Here is an 18,850-nt window from a genome sequence, read left to right as displayed (position 1 = left end):
TGACATATAGCTAAGCTAACATATGTAGCTAGTTGGTATAGTTATTAGCAATATTTTGTGTCAATATTTTAACACCTATACATTAGCTTTAGATAAATAATAATGAAACCTAATTTTGGTCAGAATATGAAACATTGGGTAGAGTATGTGTGTCACCATAGAGTAGATGCTACAAGATGTAAAGCTGATATAAAATTCTAATTTATATGGTGACTGAACAGAGACTCTTCAAAGGATTTTTACTGGCAGCGATCCACAATTACTTTACCAGTTCCACCCGTCGCTCTGCTCAATATCTTGAGGCCAGTATAATTCATTCACAGGAAAATGCAAGCCCTACATATTCTTCAGACTGTGTAAAGTAGTTCTTTATGAATACATGACTCTAGCAAAATGAACTGCTTCATACTCCATGCTGAATTGACATGTTCCTCTGTAGCATGCAATAATGGCAGAAATTACTGACAGAAATTCTGTAAAATTGCAGCATTGATTAGTTAATAAACACAATAACATGCCAATAAGAGTTGTGATATAACATGTATAACATCTCTGTGTTTTTAGGCTGAATGGTGATATAAGAAATAAGCCTATGTCTCTGTATTTTCTACGAAGCGGGATAAATGTTCAGTTTTCTTTTCATAATGCACACCAAATTCTATTTTCTGTATTTCATTATAATATATGTAGTTCCTCATCCTGCCCAATGTTGTGCTCCAAACAATGTGCAAATTGAATGCTGTGAAAACATAGTGAATGTGTCCACGTAAATATGTGCTATAAATTATGAGCATAAAAAGGGATAAAATATAACTATTACGTTAAAAACAAAACAAAAATCTATTGCTTTTTAAGTTACAATCCCTAAATAAAGTTTGTTAACTGAACGTAGGAGAAACACATTCACTCATAAACATAAATAGTAATATAACATAAATAATAGATTTTTTTTTTAATATACATTATACAAAATGTATATTTTAGTCCAAATCATTGCACTCCCATTCTATCTGCTTGAAGTCATTACGTATCAAAAATGTCCAAATTGTGCAATGAATGGGCCTTTGCAGGTTGATTGTGTATATGAATTGCATGACGAAGGTGAATCAAATAAACTGAATAACAAAAGTTCTGGAGAACATACGGAATTACAACCAAACTATCACAAAACAGAACGGACAAAGAACTAAGGAGAACTCAGGGAGGGAAGAGCCAAGGGGGAGCCAACAGGCCGCATGTGAAGTGATGGGCTCGTAGGCTTGAAGCACAGCCAGGGGAACGTCCTTACTGGGCGGAGCTGTGGAGCTGACTGTCAGAGGAGGTGAGAGAGGGAGGCTGGGTAGAAGCAGCAGGGAAACAGGAGATTCAGGGCTGGGCAGAACCAGAGGGGTACCAGGAAATTCAGGGCTGGGCGGGACCAGCGGGGGTAGGAGAACCAGGAAATTTAGGGCCAAATAATAAGGCCATATAGCGGCAGGGTTGTGGGCGGGACTTCCCTCCAAGCCTTTGAACTCCACAAGCCCTTCCTTCAAAGATGCACGGTGTTGCAGGCTCACGCACCTGGTCAGACTCTCCATGCGGCTCAGGCTCCGGGGCGATGTCCTTTTCCTTCCCCTTTGCGGGCTCGGGCTCGTCCATCGCGGCAGGCTGATCTCCACAGTCTGCGGTGGGATCTGGTGAATGTCCCGTGCAGCTCGCGGGGTGTGGTTGGCTGGTCTCTGGATGTGCAGGAGTGGGGCTGGTTAAGTTGTCATCTTCAGCGGAGCCGACAGTGAATGCTGAATTGCTGTTCACCAGCACCGAATCCACAAAAGCAACGAAATCCGCCTTTGGACTGTCCGCTGGAAGGCATGTTTTAGACTGTTTCTTTTACCACACCAGCCTGAGCAAGCGGTCTAAGGCATGCCTTCCAGCAGACCAGGTAGTGCATTTGGCATGTTAGATGGATGAAGTCCCAGGTGTGGTTTTCCAGTGAACGGTCTCCCTGCTCCAGACACAGAAGATGTATAGCAGGCAGGTCCATGGAGAAAAAAAAAGAAAAGAAAAAAAAGAAAAAAAAAAGGGGGAAGAAAATGCTGCAAAACTGAACTGTTTAGGTCCGTTCTTCAGTTACAGGTTGATTGTGTATAGAAGGTGAATCAAATAAACAGTTTTTATTGACAAAAGCTCCGGAGAAAATAGAGAGATACAACCAAATTATCACAAACAAGAACAGACAAAGAACTAAGGAGAACTCAGGGTTTAAATACATGGAACAAACAGAAGGAACTAATTAGGAAACAGCTGAACAGAATGACTAATCAAGGAGATTAATGAGAATTCAGGCAGGCAGGCAGGTAACAGAAACAAAGCACGACTCAAACTGAACATAACAGAATATACACATTACAGAAGCATTGAAACTTGAACTGTTTTCTCCTCCAGTTAAACCTGTTCTGTCTGCCCACTAAGGCCTTGTCCACACTAATACGTTATCGTTTGAAAACGCATCTTTTTCTCTCCGTTTTGACCTTCCGTCCACACTGAGGACTCTGTTTTTATTAATGAAAACAAAGCTTTTTGAAAACGCTCTCCAAAGTGGATAAATTTGAAAATGCCGTTTTCACGTTGCAGTGTGGACTGTCAAAACAGAGGTATTTAAAAACTATGACGTAAGTTTAGTCATGTGACGCATATTTTACCAATAGATATTCATGTTTATACCGGTATTGTGCCCGTTATGTGCTATTCACTTTCACACTGTTGCTAAAATATGTTACTTTGCACACTCTTCACATCACAGTCCTGCAAAGATTACAGAAAATTTACTCACATTTGCTGTCCTGCGGTAATACATGATATGAGACCAGGGGCCCGTTCTTCGTACGTCGCTAACTCAGTTAGGTGGATTTGATTGTTGGCGATTTGGCATGATCTTGGATTGTTTGGTTCTTCAACGCTCATCCTGGACTTGCTGTCATAGCAACAGGTGCGCAAGCTTAAACCTGCTCGGGAGCAGGCTTATTTCATGTTAACAGGATTAGATCCCGGCTTTATAAGCGGAGGTGATACGGGAAGTCCAGCGCAGCGCGATAGTGCACTTTCTGAGATATATATTTTTTCTTGTGACTCGTGAGATTGTCGTTTATATTATTAATTTGTTGGAAACGCACATTTATTTTCGACTTGTCGGAGTCAGGCTTTAACTACAGCACAAACTGTTTGCATTGCCCTAAGATTATTTGCGAGTGGCTCTTTCCTTTACACTATTGGAGATGCGGAGAACTTGATGGAAAGTGCTGTCTGTCGTGTCATTCGGCGTTTACCTGGCGCTTTTAGGTTTAAAAAACAGTTTTTTTTTTTGTGGCATTTCCAAGCCACTTAAGACCCAATGTTGTAAAGCAGTTTTTTTTTAAAGCAGTTTTTTTTTTTAGGCTATCATAATTTTTTATGAAGATCATGCAATCATGACCATGCCGATTACAGTATATGTTACTCAGGCTTCACTAACGTGATTGGTATAGACTATAGGCTAGACCATAGACTGCCATCAAGGCCTCAAAGAAGGGGATTATGTGAACAGAAAGGGGGTTCACAATGTAAATGTGCAGCCCAGTTACTATTGTGATTCTTAATATTCCAGATTAGTAATAATAAAAAAAAATAAAAAAATGGCAGTTGACTAAAATCTTCCATATCACAAATGTGAAAGCAAAATGGCCAGGATCTGTGCATGACTTAAGAATTTTCAGAGATTCACATTTATGCACATTATTTGAAAGTGGTAAGGAAAGTTCCACAATTAAATATCAAGCTCACTGTATTACATACACTTATGCTGATCCTAACAGAACTGCATTTTTTCATAGGTGATTATGACATGTTCCTGCCTGCAGACAGGTGTTTTATGACCCCATTCCCTGACCCAAACCAGTTACAATGCAGCTCTAGCCAGGACAAGGGCACACAATGAAATGAACTTTGGCTAACTAAAGGGAAGATTTCAGTGTCTGAAAAGTCTGAGGGTTGCACACCTGACAGGACCTGTGACGTTGTATGTGCCATATTACACAACATTGCCAAAAAAAACCCACTTTTCATTAAATGTTTAATAAAAGACAAATATGCTTAGTTCCTTGAGTTTTATTTCAATTGTTCTTTGTAAAGAAAAGTCAGTGGTCAAGTGCCTGCAACAAGAGATATTAGACACATGCCTCATGCAACAAATAAAAAGGAAAAGTTGGCTATACACTGCCCACCTGTAGGCCTATGTCTCCTCTGTCTCTAAAGACTCTTATGTACACTCAAAACCAAAACAAATAGTGTTCCAACCAATCACCGACAGGGGGAGGGTGTTGTGAGGTTTTGTGCTCGTGCACGGCTGCACGCGAAGTCGGAGCTGAAGAAGAAGCTGGCTCAAAACCTCACAACACCCTCCCCCTGTCAGTGATTGGTGGGAACACTATTTGTTTTGGTTTTGAGTGGTTGGTGAAACCAATTGCTTTTGTGTGCAGATCTCGGAGCCTAGGCTGCCTACAGAGACGCGTTTTTTTGACGGCATGCTTATGGGGCGGACAGCTAGCGGATCGTTAGGAAAGATTAGATGAATGTGATCTTTTTTTGGGGGGGCCTGAAATCACTGATACAACCTTTAAGCAACGTATGAAGAACGGGCCCCAGTTGCGTTTTAGACCAAACATGGTCTAACATGGTGACTGAGTGTGACTTGGACGCATCAGTGAATGGTGAGATATTTTGCTAAATAAAATTATCCCGTCAGAAGAATTGCGCGATAACTTTATTATTTATTTTTCCGTCTGTATCATCTTAGTGAGCTTTTGTTTTAGAGTGTTTTACGCATGCGCAGTAAGGCGAATTTAGCGTTTTCAGGCATTTTCCAAAAGTTTCTCATCCACACTGAAACGTTGGAACATGCCTGAAAACACTAGTGTGGATGGAGAGCGTTTTAAAATGAAAACACCATTTTCAAATGTATCCGGATTAATTTAGACGTAGCCAAAAGAGTTAGTATACTGAAAATACTGTTTTCTGTCTCTCTCTCAAACACACACACACACAGAATTAGTGCTGAACAATAACTTCAACTGAGTCAACAATGCCATTAAACACCCATTAATATCATCATCACGGAGACGCAGAGGAATCTTTCATTTATTTTTTCCTTTTTCCAAAATCACATATTTTCAGAATATATATAATATAATTATGTTCTGGCTTAACATTAAAAAAAAAAAAAAAAATTATATATATATATATATATATATACAGTGAGGAAAATAAGTATTTGAACACCCTGCTATTTTGCAAGTTCTCCCACTTGGAAATCATGGAGGGGTCTGAAATTGTCATCGTAGGTGCATGTCCACTGTGAGAGACATAATCTAAAAAAAAAAATCCAGAAATCACAATATATGATTTTTTAACTATTTATTTGTATGATACAGCTGCAAATAAGTATTTGAACACCTGTCTATCAGCTAGAATTCTGACCCTCAAAGACCTGTTAGTCTGCCTTTAAAATGTCCACCTCCACTCCATTTATTATCCTAAATTAGATGCACCTGTTTGAGGTCGTTAGCTGCATAAAGACACCTGTCCACCCCATACAATCAGTAAGAATCCAACTACTAACATGGCCAAGACCAAAGAGCTGTCCAAAGACACTAGAGACAAAATTGTACACCTCCACAAGGCTGGAAAGGGCTACGGGGTAATTGCCAAGCAGCTGGATTTTTTTTTTTTAGATTATGTCTCTCACAGTGGACATGCACCTACGATGACAATTTCAGACCCCTCCATGATTTCTAAGTGGGAGAACTTGCAAAATAGCAGGGTGTTCAAATACTTATTTTCCTCACTGTATATATATATATATATATATATATCAATAAAAGATAAATGAAGATAGGAAGAATTTGGTGAATGTCATAAATTAAAAACAATGTCATATAAAAAAGGACAGTAATACAGATTTATGAGTAAAGGCCAAAGTTGGACATGACACTCTTACTGTATGTTTTTCAAAGACCTCCAACTCTAGTGGACACCAAGCATCAGAGGGTTAAAGAACTGTCACCATAATAAAACTGAAGCAGCCTAGTGTGACTTAAAGGGAAGAGAGTGTGAGACTAAAGACAGCATGACTACTGGGATAAACGCACCTGACAATATGATTGATATTTCTGTGCTTAAATTGCCATTTAGCAGAAAGCAACTTCTATAAGCCAACCACAGTATTTATTTATTTATTTATTTATTTATTTCATAGGCCTGTAGTTTTTAATATTCATACACGCCTAAATAACATACTGGTGTCAGGTTTGCACAAACGAAGCAGACAAGATGGTAAGTTTGATATTTTAATAGCAGAATGGATCGGATACAGCGTGAAAGGTGAGTAAACAGGAAGTAGATACAGTGAGGAAAATAAGTATTTGAACACCCTGCTATTTTGCAAGTTCTCCCACTTAGAAATCATGGAGGGGTCTGAAATTGTCATCGTAGGTGCATGTCCACTGTGAGAGACATAATCTAAAAAAAAAAATCCAGAAATCACAATGTATGATTTTTTAACTATTTATTTGTATGATACAGCTGCAAATAAGTATTTGAACACCTGAGAAAATGTTAATATTTGGTACAGTAGCCTTTGTTTGCAATTACAGAGGTCAAACGTTTCCTGTAGTTTTTCACCAGGTTTGCACACACTGCAGGAGGGATTTTGGCCCACTCCTCCACACAGATCTTCTCTAGATCAGTCAGGTTTCTGGGCTGTCGCTGAGAAACACGGAGTTTGAGCTCCCTCCAAAGATTCTCTATTGGGTTTAGGTCTGGAGACTGGCTAGGCCACGCCAGAACCTTGATATGCTTCTTACAGAGCCACTCCTTGGTTATCCTGGCTGTGTGCTTCGGGTCTTCGTCATGTTGGAAGACCCAGCCTCGACCCATCTTCAATGCTCTAACTGAGGGAAGGAGGTTGTTCCCCAAAATCTCGCAATACATGGCCCCGGTCATCCTCTCCTTAATACAGTGCAGTCGCCCTGTCCCATGTGCAGAAAAACACCCCCAAAGCATGATGCTACCACCCCCATGCTTCACAGTAGGGATGGTACTCATCATTCTTCTTCCTCCAAACACGTTTAGTGGAATTATGACCAAAAAGTTCTATTTTGGTCTCATCTGACCACATGACTTTCTCCCATGACTCCTCTGGATCATCCAAATGGTCATTGGCAAACTTAAGACGGGCCTTGACATGTGCTGGTTTAAGCAGGGGAACCTTCCGTGCCATGCATGATTTCAAACCATGACGTCTTAGTGTATTACCAACAGTAACCTTGGAAACGGTGGTCCCAGCTCTTTTCAGGTCATTGACCAGCTCCTCCCGTGTAGTTCTGGGCTGATTTCTCACCTTTCTTAGGATCATTGAGACCCCACGAGGTGAGATCTTGCATGGAGCCCCAGTCCGAGGGAGATTGACAGTCATGTTTAGCTTCTTCCATTTTCTAATGATTGCTCCAACAGTGGACCTTTTTTCACCCAGCTGCTTGGCAATTTCCCCGTAGCCTTTTCCAGCCTTGTGGAGGTGTACAATTTTGTCTCTAGTGTCTTTGGACAGCTCTTTGGTCTTGGCCATGTTAGTAGTTGGATTCTTACTGATTGTATGGGGTGGACAGGTGTCTTTATGCAGCTAACGACCTCAAACAGGTGCATCTAATTTAGGATAATAAATGGAGTGGAGGTGGACATTTTAAAGGCAGACTAACAGGTCTTTGAGGGTCAGAATTCTAGCTGATAGACAGGTGTTCAAATACTTATTTGCAGCTGTATCATACAAATAAATAGTTAAAAAATCATATATTGTGATTTCTGGATTTTTTTTTTTAGATTATGTCTCTCACAGTGGACATGCACCTACGATGACAATTTCAGACCCCTCCATGATTTCCAAGTGGGAGAACTTGCAAAATAGCAGGGTGTTCAAATACTTATTTTCCTCACTGTAATTGTATGAGGCTTAACTGAATGATAACCAAGTCTCTCTCTCTCTTGCAGATGCAGATGATGACAATCCTCAGAAGATGGACGGAAGACGGGCTGAAGAGGATTGGGAACGGTAGGTATGCAGGTAGGTGATGTAGAGAGTCTGTGTGTCATGGTATGACGAGACCAGACCAAGAGTGAGTGACTGAGTGCTGAATATAAAGGTGAGCTGGTGATGGGATCCAGGTGACGGTGATTACTACTTAGGAGAGTGAGTGCAGGTGTGCGCCAAGGAGGATTGTGGGGAGTGTAGTGCCGAGACAGATGAGGAAGACAGACGGTGGATGTGACAACTGGCACATTTGCAACTTTTCAGAATTTTATTACAAAGTTATTGGTTATTATATTAGAGTTATTGGCTGAACAAAATGTAAATGAAAATGAACAACTAAAATGTAATAATGTAATAAGTAAGGGATAATGGAAAGCGAGGCGGTTGTTATAGCGAATACAACCCCGACAGGCTGGGAGGGGTCTTGAATCAGCCTGAAGGGGTTGTATTCGATAACAGCCGCCTCACTCTACATTATCCCGCTTATTACATGGCTACCTACCAAATAAATCAATAATTTGACACAAAATATTGATTTAAAAAAGAGTTTATTGATTTAAAAATGATTGTTTTGCTTACGCTAAAGAAAATAGTCCGTTCCATCTCTGCGGTTAGAATCCTGCGTCCATAGTAATGCTCTGTTTTTCATGGCAACGGTGTGTTATACTTAGCAGCGGTCTGACCGCATTCTACATTAGAATTCAACCAAGCCATGTAATAACAATAACTAACATAAGCGCTGGGGATGAGAAAGGCTTATATTTATTTTTCAACATGGATTTCCAAAAAATACATGTCAACTAATTCTCATTAGAATACTGTTATATTTAGAGATTATTATAGGTTCGTAGGATAAGTTGACTTGCAAAGTTACTTATAATCAGTAGAATGTATTTTGGAGGACCATCAAAATAAATTGTTTATTTAACTGTTTATTATTATAATTATTATTATCAAACTTGACAAATTAAAAGGGATTTCAATGAGTAAAGAAAACAGAAATTAGAACGGTAAAAGAAATTCTAGGTCTAGATGTGAATTAATCAATTTGAAAATAATATTTTATTTTAAAATATGCAAACCTTCACTGGGTAACACTTTATAATGATGTTCAGTTAGAAGTCATTTAAAAGTTATTAGTTAATCAATTACAAAACATGACTATACACGTTCATAAATTATTATAATAATAATAATAATTGATATGCTAACCCTCTATGGGACCTCGTCATTTATAAATGACAACACAATTCTTCTATGGAACAGTCTAAGGGTGGTTAAATACTGACAGAATTTTAATTTTCAGGTGAATTACTCCTCTCCAGATCTCCATCTGCATCCCACTCTCTGTTTGCCTCTAGAGGACACTTGTAGGTGCTAATAGAACGTTATTGAGGACTGGAGGGCTCGGGTTGGCGATTATGCAATCAGCCTAGAAGGTTCCATTGTTCAGAGTTTTGTTTCATACGCTGAGGAACAGTGAAGGTCATGGTGTCACTCTGTCCCATACTTCACACCATCTGACACACTTCTCTCTTTCCCTATGGAGTGTGTGCTTTTTCTCTGCAGTTTATAACACACTACACTCGCTAACGAAAAATACATTCTAACAGACAATTTCTGCAAAGGACAAAACCCACAGGAGAGAAAAATGGCAAATGAGATCTTTTTAATAGCTCAGTTGTTTCTCAACATCCATTGTATTCTATATTAATGCGGCAAATGACTACTTTGCTCAGCAAGCATAAATGACTGAACTCATGACTGTGCTCAAAAGATGGCTGTTGACATAGTGTTCTCACTTAAAAACAGAGTAGAGGCTTGTGAATTTGACCAAGCCGATTTCATCTGTTCTCCAGATGCAAAGAGTGAGTCTCCAGTTAACAATTCACAATTTTGACTCTAAATGAGCAAAGAACAGGAGATCCTTGAAGCAAGAGTGTGCACGCTACTGATGACACAAAACGTAAGGTAATAACAGCCAATACTGTGTCTCATGGAGGCGTTGCAGGAGGGAGGAGCCAAGATGGGCCATGTTGGCCAATCAGAAGCCTGGAAAAAAAGGTTATTACCGGTTCCAGTTCTGACGTTACAAGCTAAAATTTACACAACAACACTGCAACCGGAGTTTCTAAAAATCTTCATCCTGGCAGGAGTTTTCAAAAAAGTGCGGTTTCAGTGACCGGATACTAGTGATGTTACATTTGACACTGAAGCTTCAAAGGGCGTATCGAGTACGCAGCGCAATTTGTCATGAAGCTCCGTGCCGGAGCGCGTATTGTTTTCAGAGAAACATGTGATCAACGAAAAACTAAGCCTCAATTTTTTTCCAGTCACGTGAATGCTTCACTTTGCGTGTCAGAATGTTTGAACCCTAACCACTACTCTACAGGTTTTTGGAAGTTTAATTCAATTTACTAACTTTTTTTATATATATAAATAAGCCTATAGCCTATGTTACATAATCATATATTCTGACACATAAACAGCATAGAAACCATAAAATAATTTGACCAACATTTACTTGCATCAAGCAACTCTGTTGGAATTTTTATAATTAGTATTGATATAATTGTTATATTTATTTTATTGCCACACTTTAATATGTTAATTATATTATCAGAAAACTGAACATTTAGCGTTGTCTGGCTTTTTGGATAAAACAATGGCACTGCGCACTCAGTTGCTCATAAACATGGCTGCTATAAATTTTACCTGCCACAAGATGGCGCTGTTTTCGACACTCTTGATGCTTCGGATCTTTTCCCGAAACATTCAGGGAAAGCCTCAGTGATTCATGAGGCTTCATTTGCACATCCCTACCGGATACTGCGTTTGCATGTAGACGAACGACCAAACCGCACAGAAAAAGCTGCGGTTTTGTAAATACCCGTATTTGTGTGGACAGGGTCTTGGTCTAGCCTTCTGTCACAACTTGTAGGACATAAAAACTCAAACTGAAACAAGGAGAACCAAATACAAGAGATAACGAGTTGCACAGTTGAATGGAATGATTAACTTAATTAGATCACTATGGTAACAAACTCAGGCAGGGAAAAAGTGCAAACAGACAACCTAATCCAACTGAACATTAAATCACATAAAATTATGGGTAACCAAACAGTTGATGAGCCCCATTGATTTCCATATTAGGAAAAAAATAAATAAAAATAAAATGGATGTCAGTGGGGCAATGGAAAGTCCCCCAACATTCTTCAAAATATCTTCTTTTGTGTTCAACAGAAGAAAGAAATTCATACAGGTTTGGAACAACTTGAGAGTAAGTAAGTGATAGCAGAATTTAAATTTTGGTTGTAACTATCCCATTAAGCCCTGTGTGTACTTTTACTCAAGTACTTGGTTTGTGTACTTCATCCACCACTGAGTACATGTTGTTAATTAATATTAATTATTTGTATAATTACACAGTAATTGAAAAATGTGTCAGTGGCAACATTTCTGCAAAATGATATCACATTGATTCTTGCACGTTTCACAACACTTTAAAAGTGAAATGCCCGGTGAGTGGCTAAAACTTAACCAATATTGGAATGTTTAATTCTAATAAATTTTATTTAGCAGACTATTCAGTTCATCGGTATGATATATAAATTAGGCAGTATTTTTTGTTAGTTATATTTGGATAATTTGATATTGTGTAGCTAACTATTTTTTTTTTTTTTTAAGTACTTTTAAATCAGAATAGTAGCTTGACTGTAGTTTAACTACTTTTAAATTATGAGTACTCTAGCTTGAAGCTTGACAAGTTACAGTTTAAAAGTAGTTTTGAAAAAAGACAAAGAATAGAGGTCCACCTTATTTCACCAAGGTCCATCTACTTGGAGATTTCAGGCCTTATCACTGACTGGAAAATATCGGAAAACTGTAAGGAAAGTAATGAAACAGCAACCTTTGAGCAATACAATTTTCTTTCAGTAAGTCTTTTTTCCCAACTCCAAGCATTTCTCTTTCACACATAATCCCTTTCTTATTACTTCAGGGAGGACAAGCTTGCTGGCTTGAAAATGAACTAATGAACGAAAAGTATTTCTCCCACATATCATCATCTTCATTCAGCAAGAAAACGCTCAAGCATTGAGACCCTGGAGTTCAGTCTCTCCATAACAGATCACACACACTTATAAACTTTACAAACACAAATATCTATGACAAGAAAACAGCAGGCAGTAGATTGATAGCTAGCTCAACCAGCTCAAATGTTAGAGCTATGCTCAGCTGTTTATTAAAAATGAAGCTGTAAGAAACTAAACTGTGTGAGGGTCCTTTATCCACAGGTTTCTTTAAATCACACTTTCACAAGTCAAATCTCTTGGGACAGGACAGAAGATCTGGGCTAGTACATGTTCAAACCCTGCACCGGTTGATCAATGAACTATCATAAAAGTGTCAGATAAATATTAAATTAATAATAGTAAGGAATTACAGTGAGGAAAATAAGTATTTGAACACCCTGCTATTTTGCAAGTTCTCCCACTTAGAAATCATGGAGGGGTCTGAAATTGTCATCGTAGGTGCATGTCCACTGTGAGAGACATAATCAAAAAAAAAAAAAATCCAGAAATCACAATGTATGATTTTTTAACTATTTATTTGTGTGATACAGCTGCAAATAAGTATTTGAACACCTGAGAAAATCAATGTTAATATTTGGTACAGTAGCCTTTGTTTGCAATTACAGAGGTCAAACGTTTCCTGTAGTTTTTCACCAGGTTTGCACACACTGCAGGATGGATTTTGGCCCACTCCTCCACACAGATCTTCTCTAGATCAGTCAGGTTTCTGGGCTGTCGCTGAGAAACACGGAGTTTGAGCTCCCTCCAAAGATTCTCTATTGGGTTTAGGTCTGGAGACTGGCTAGGCCACGCCAGAACCTTGATATGCTTCTTACAGAGCCACTCCTTGGTTATCCTGGCTGTGTGCTTCGGGTCATTGTCATGTTGGAAGACCCAGCCTCGACCCATCTTCAATGCTCTAACTGAGGGAAGGAGGTTGTTCCCCAAAATCTCGCAATACATGGCCCCGGTCATCCTCTCCTTAATACAGTGCAGTCGCCCTGTCCCATGTGCAGAAAAACACCCCCAAAGCATGATGCTACCACCCCCATGCTTCACAGTAGGGATGGTGTTCTTGGGATGGTACTCATCATTCTTCTTCCTCCAAACACGTTTAGTGGAATTATGACCAAAAAGTTCTATTTTGGTCTCATCTGACCACATGACTTTCTCCCATGACTCCTCTGGATCATCCAAATGGTCATTGGCAAACTTAAGACGGGCCTTGACATGTGCTGGTTTAAGCAGGGGAACCTTCCGTGCCATGTATGATTTCAAACCATGACGTCTTAGTGTATTACCAACAGTAACCTTGGAAACGGTGGTCCCAGCTCTTTTAAGGTCATTGACCAGCTCCTCCCGTGTAGTTCTGGGCTGATTTCTCACCTTTCTTAGGATCATTGAGACCCCACGAGGTGAGATCTTGCATGGAGCCCCAGTCCGAGGGAGATTGACAGTCATGTTTAGCTTCTTCCATTTTCTAATGATTGCTCCAACAGTGGACCTTTTTCACCAAGCTGCTTGGCAATTTCCCCGTAGCCCTTTCCAGCCTTGTGGAGGTGTACAATTTTGTCTCTAGTGTCTTTGGACAGCTCTTTGGTCTTGGCCATGTTAGTAGTTGGATTCTTACTGATTGTATGGGGTGGACAGGTGTCTTTATGCAGCTAACAACCTCAAACAGGCAGAGGTGGAAAGAGTACTGAAAATTTGTACTCAAGTACAAGTACCGTTACATTGCTGAAATAATACTCAATTACAAGTAAAAGTACTGGTGTCAAAAAAGTACTTAAGTAAAAGTACAAATTACTCTTCTCAAAAACTACTCAGAGTACTAGTTACTAGTTACTTTTTAGTTGGCGATAGTTAATGTATTACCAATAAATATTCAACCAAATCATAGATTTATGTAGAAAATAGCTACTTTTAACACGTTTTTACCTTATTGTCGAAGGACATTAATTAGTGGTCATGATACTGGAATTTCTAACTTCAATATGACACCTTGAAATATGTCAGTATTCAGTATGCCTAGCCTATAATTTTTAATACCATCGGGAAAACTACCACATACTTAATATTTTAATATCTACATTTTTGTCCATCCATTTTGTCAATGCATTCATTATTCTCAAGCATCAAAAAGCACAACACTCATTGTAACAGTAATCTATTTGAATGGAAAAGTTTAATTCAAGTCTTCTGAAGAGACACGTCCACTTTATATGGTGAGATTTTAATTCAGGCTTTTGTTTACATATTTAAACATTGATCAATAACCATTACAATAATCTAACTTAAATATTTACTCACTCAGTGTATTTGTCTTTACAATAGGGTAACGTTAGTTGCAATAGCTCACACACAGCACAAGGAAGCTTGATTTCAAACTGAATTTAATTTGCAAAAAATACTAGATTTTTCATAACTTTTGACAACGTTTAATTCAAGAGCATGGGGGATTGGAGCTGGACGTCATTTGAGTCTGCAGTGAGAACCACTTGGAGAGATTCGCGATTGCACATGATATGACACAGTCCGAGAGCGCACACTCAATATCCGAGTCCAGTTCATTCGTATTTGAGAGCTCGCGTCCAGTTTTCTGCGATCACATGAATGTGCCCTCGCGTTACAATATTAAACTCGTGACATTTGCCATTAAAATATGCCATAGCAACTTGCAGGTATTAATAAAATTATGCGTAATAGGCCTACCTGCAATCCCGCGCTGAGAGGAGGCGGGTGTGTCAAACTCGCTGTCGTTCGTTGAGATGAGAGAATGAGAACGCGCAGCTGGTATCGTATCGGTGTTTTGGCCAAAATGAGTATTGACAGATTTTTCAGTATTGATATGTATCAAAATATAGATATTTTGACAATGTTTCTCCAAACTTTCAGTCCAGCCATTAATCACTCTGAGCTCCTTGTCTCCTTCACTTAAAACCTGCTGCGACTGCGGCGGCTTTAATTCAGTCCAAATATCAGGGGTTTTATTGGTCCGTTTACGATCGAATATTTTTATTGGCTACCGAAATGCCGGTCAAAGATTTGAATATCAATTCAAATTGTAGGCTACTCAGTAACGAAATGTGATTTTACAAGTAGCGAAGTAGATTACTTAGTTTAATATGTACTTGAGTACAAGTAAAATTACAGATTAAAAAATATACTCAAAAAAGTACAAGTACCCATAAAAACTACTTAATTACAGTAACGTGAGTAGTTGTAATTCGTTACTTCCACCTCTGCAAACAGGTGCATCTAATTTAGGATAATAAATGGAGTGGAGGTGGACATTTTAAAGGCAGACTAACAGGTCTTTGAGGGTCAGAATTCTAGCTGATAGACAGGTGTTCAAATACTTATTTGCAGCTGTATCATACAAATAAATAGTTAAAAAATCATATATTGTGATTTCTGGATTTTTTTTTTTAGATTATGTCTCTCACAGTGGACATGCACCTACGATGACAATTTCAGACCCCTCCATGATTTCCAAGTGGGAGAACTTGCAAAATAGCAGGGTGTTCAAATACTTATTTTCCTCACTGTAGCACTGTGGTGACACAGACCAGAGTGCTGAACAAAAAGCCCATCTAAAGATTCTCCTCATTTGGGAGATGTGTGGGGTATGTTAAAGCTATCGTTGGTACTATATATCAAAGTAAAGAAATTCAGTTTACCAAGATGAATATTTGTTGCTTTATTACAATTTTAAACAGAAACTACAAAGAATATATTGAGAGATGCTTGCTCAAAGTTAAATAATTACGGTTAGGTGATAGTAATATTTACACTGAGGGGGATGGGCAGCTGGATCAGAAAGCAAAGGACAGATTTTTGATGGAAACTAGCTCAACCTTGAATCCAGCAGAGAGACTCTCCCATGAATGTACTGCACATCAGCACAGTGGAATCTGTGCCACAGTACACTGACCCAAATAATATAAAATAAATCTATCAGAACTTTAGCCTACTTTGGTACCATGCTGAGTTTAAATGAGAGAACAGGCCTGAAGCAGACAGATATCCGGTGATAGACATATGTGTTGGATAGGCCTATATCCATGACATTATATCCCACTATATCAGCTTAACAACTGCGCGAGACTTCATGGATGGTGGGCTACTTTTCCCTCTTGTCTTGAAAGTGATTTTTTTTCTTGTACATTGTTTCATTAGGTTTCAAATTTAATCTGAATTATGTAACTGTTATGGATAATGCAGACACAGGAGAGCAAAATGAATGGTGAATAGTGATTTTGTCGTCAATCCCTCTGCAATATGCAATCCCTCGTTAGTCGAGTATGATGTCTGCTTGCATTAGTTGTGTATTCTCAGATGATTGACAAGTCCAATCCGAGATCGGCATATCTTGTGGCAGTGAGGGCAGGTGTTGCTCGGATCAGCTACAGCTGGTGTCATGACAGCAGCGTTTTGCCTAGCTTTACGAGCTGCCTTCTTTTCTTCTCTTTTGTTTCTGCGTTGCTCTTCAAATATTTTAACACCATGATGGATAGTGCTCCTCCATAATTTCCTGTGCCGAGCTTGTTGCTCCCAGTTGTTGGCTTTGATGAAACACTGTTTAAGGCTGTGATGTAGAGTGTCCTTGTATCGTTTCATCTGACATCCCTGTGTGCGCTTGCCAGCCTCCAGCTCCGAGTACATGATCTGCTTGGGAATCCTAGTGTCCTCTACATGACATTACATGGTTCACTATATGACCCGCCCATCGCAGCTGGTTCTTTATTACCATCGCCTTGATGCTTGTGGTGTTGGCTTGCTCAAATACACTATTAGTAGTTTGTTGATCTTGCCACTTAAAGGAACACTCCACCGTTTTTTTTTTTTTTGAACTGTGTTTTTATTGAACTTTTCATTTACATAAAAAAAAACAAAAAAAAAAAAACAAGTTAAAATAAATACAAAAGTCCTTGACAGCACTTCAGATAATACATCACATACCAGTGCATTGTCTGCATAGTTCAAACATTAATATATATAAGATATTTACTTCAAACTAATTTTTCAATTAGTGCCCACTTCCGTCGAAAAATTTCCGATTTCAACTGCAAGTCTGCTGTCATTTTCTCAAACATGTATCCACCGTTTTTTCATATTAAACTCTGTTATTCCCTTAACCCTCTGAGGTCTGAGCTGTTTTCTGGGCCCTGGAGGTGTTCTGACATGCTCTAACATTTCTGGTTATTTCTGTTACTTGTGACATTTTCATGGCTAAAGTCTGATTACACTGTATTCAGCACAAACTCTGCTACAATAATATATCAGCAGCATGTATATAAAAGTTTGTAGTTTTGAGATAATGACATTTATGCGTGGTTTGTGAAAATACAAAAAAAAATTCTCACTGAAATAAGTCCATGAAACCCATACTGATTATTTCTTCACAAGACTTTTGAAAATTGTATGACGTAGCCTAGAATATTTGCTCTAAAACTATGTGAAAATCACCCTGACTGCTCATTCAGATAAGACAATATATTGATTTAAAAATTTTACGACGTGTTTTGTGTGAAAAAGCTTTATGCGGAGGTCATTAATATGTAAGCTTTTCACACCTGAGAAAGACAAAGACCCTTCCCTAACGGCCCTATTAGGAGCTATCAGGCCCTGTCATTCTGAGCAACCTTGCACAATACTGTAAATGAGGAGGTTTAAAAAAGAATGGCTTTTAAATTGTTTGGATTTATTTACAACACAACATAATCCAAAGATACAACAAATGCCAAAAAAGCACTTATTGAAAACAATGATCCAAAGACAGAGACCTTTGTGCCATTCCTAAAAACATTGTACATACCTTTCATTTCCAAGGTGTTTGATTTTCACTTTACCATGTTCACGTACAGAGACTCATGTGAATGTTGAAGTCCTCAGTGGCATCTGGGCCCTGAAAAAAAAAAGTGAACATACTGATATCAAGAGAAAGGCCTGCACGATTTTGGAAATAAATATTAGATTTTTCTGGTTAAAATTGCTTTTTAAAATTCACAGAATACACACACACACACACACACAAATGTTTCCAACAATATATAATATAATGAACACCAGGTTTGTTGTGCCTTGTAGGCATAAGCTATATGCGCAGTGCTGGATAAAATAATAATAACAATAAATAACTTATAGCAGTATAAATCTTCCAAAAGATTTCAGTAACAACTAAGCTAGAGATATATAGAGATAATCAATAATATATTGATTATCATGTTACTTCAAATGTTTCCATCCGTTATGATGATATGAAATGAGATAATAATAAAAACATGAAGCCGTTTGGTGCGTTTTGCTTTCATCCAAAATATGATACATTCAAACGCGATCGCGCTGCAAAATATGATACATTCAAACGTGATTGCGATCCAAAATATGATACATTCAAACGCAATCGCGCTCAAATATAAAACATTATGGTTACCATATACAGTGCAATGCATAAGTTAATACACCCATGCTAAAGTTGACTAAAAAGAGGAATAAAAAATCATATTTTGGAAATTGAACTTAATGCCTTAATTTAAAAAATTAGGAAAAATCCAACCTTTTAGGACACCAATTTTCTTTGTGAATGAATAATGTATCGTAAATAAATAAATGTTCTTCCTTAAAATACATGGTGCATAAGTGTGTACACCCCTATGTTAAATTCCCATAGAGGCAGGCA

The 18,850-nt window shown here is 38.4% G+C and overlaps 1 protein-coding gene across 2 annotated transcripts in view; it reads right to left on the bottom strand.

The window, feature by feature from the left end:
- The window catches only part of kiaa1549lb (KIAA1549-like b), a 182,164-nt gene that overhangs the window by 143,855 nt on the left and 19,459 nt on the right, over window positions 1–18,850 (bottom strand). The gene's annotated exons all lie outside the window — the stretch shown is intronic.

The sequence above is a fragment of the Abramis brama genome (genome assembly GCF_963993115.1).
Source record: "Abramis brama genome assembly, chromosome: 9".
In the NCBI taxonomy this organism is placed as follows: Eukaryota; Metazoa; Chordata; class Actinopteri; order Cypriniformes; family Leuciscidae; genus Abramis; species Abramis brama.
The sequence above is the reverse complement of the archived record's forward strand: the minus strand, read 5'-3'. Positions and strand labels throughout refer to the sequence as shown.